Below are 1,969 nucleotides of genomic sequence, written 5' to 3'. Positions count from 1 at the left end.
TTTGGCTTATTTATTTATAATTCCTTAATAGGCAAATTAACATTTGCATTATTAAAATGATGTATGTGTGAAGTAACTATGAATAAAGAGCGTTTCTTTTTTTTGTAGCCATCTAAAGTTTGGTAAATGACCCTTTTACACTTCTTTTTTAGGGTGTTTTGTTTTCATTTTTTTTTTGTAAAAACATGTTAACTTTTCCAATATATTGATTACCGACTGTACATCTATACGATTTATTCTAACTTCTTGACAGCTCAATCTGAAGTCACCTCATAGGAATTCGACATTCAAAAACCTTTTTAACTTGCCACCAAAGGAATTTCTCATCAGTGATTTTTTCATGCTTTCTCATAAGAAAATTAGCCCTTCACGTATACTTGGACGGTTTGATTTGATTACGGACTGCACATCTACGCGCACTGGTTTTATAGTTTCCCATTTCAATTTTGAAGAGTAGACTCTTCCTATATTCAAGAACTGTTGAGTTTTATACCGACTTATTGCGACACAAAATAAGGTTTTCATTGCAGCTACTTTTTTATTCTCTTATTTGTTCTTTTAGTGTATGATATAAAATTAAATGGGTTAGGCTAATGTTATGAACTATCATTGTTGGGTTTTATACCAATTGTAGCCTTATACTCTGAATTTTTTCATACAACAAAATTATGATGTTTTTCCTTTTGTTTAATCCCATAAAGAACTTAAATGAGAATGAAAAATGACAGATAATTCAACTAAAAAGACAACTTATGACATTTCAGATTTTAGAGGATATTTGACAATTTTCATATAGGTCGCACTTGTGATCTCCAGGTTAAAAAAAAAATTCAACTCAAGGAAAAGGAGCATTTTGCCCCTTGATTAAAATTGACTTATATTTGGAGATATGTATAAATTGATACTAATACCCTTAATAAATGTTATGATAAACACACAACATACAAACACAAGGGTAATGTCGTAACTTGAGTTAGAAACAGATTTACTTACAGGATTCTTGAAAAAGCATTTATGTTATTTGCTAATGTCCAATGATCGTCAATACCGGTCTTTGGTAACTTCATCACCTTACAAAGTTGAACAATAACATTAGATGGGAAAGGAGTGTAAACATCATGTATGTCTGGAACTAAGAAAATCAATGGCTGCAATAAAAAACAAAAAGAGCTTGAAAGAATAATTCTTTTTGAAAAGTTATTTTTTTGATAAAAATAACTTGTTGCAATGAGTCAAATGTAATTTCCACAAATGTTTAAGAACCCTCTTACACCAATCAGATTATTATTATTACAAATCAGTAATAAAACATTAACTCGAAGAAAATATAAAAAGTTGTAATTTTTTAGAAAAAAAAAACATGAACTTGTTGGAGGATCATTAACAAATCAACTGATAGCACTATAAGCTCCAACTGTAGCACCAATTTGTATTACATTCATTGATACATAAACAAGAAAGAAAAAAGACAACGGATCTTGGTTCCCGAACCTAAGAATAATACAAATTAAAAAGATATAGTTTTGAAGGTACTCATATGCGACAAAGAAGGTCGTCCAGCTACTAAAACAAAAAACGTTGTTTACAAAGAGATCATTCATCTATTAAAGATATTAAAGCATTTTATTGTTGTTTTTCAATGTTACCAATAAGCTAATTCGATTTCTGTTACTTTCCTTTTAGTTAGTGTGCCAACATTTTATTTTTATATTAGAGGGTCATAATCTAGTTTTGATTTTAAATCTCATGCATTATTCATTAAATGTTATATATATATATATATATATATATATATATATATATATATATATATATATATATATATATATATATATATATATATATATTTCTTATTATTTAATTATTTACTAATATTTCAAATATGTTTAAGTTTTATAATCTTCTGATTTACAAAAATAAAAATTCTTATTCTCTGAAAAAATTTATATACAAGATATTTTCTGTACTT

The sequence above is a fragment of the Lactuca serriola genome, chromosome 8 (assembly GCF_051521515.1).
Source record: "Lactuca serriola cultivar US96UC23 chromosome 8, Lser_US96UC23_V15, whole genome shotgun sequence".
In the NCBI taxonomy this organism is placed as follows: domain Eukaryota; kingdom Viridiplantae; phylum Streptophyta; class Magnoliopsida; order Asterales; family Asteraceae; genus Lactuca; species Lactuca serriola.
Note: the sequence above shows the minus strand (reverse complement) of the source record.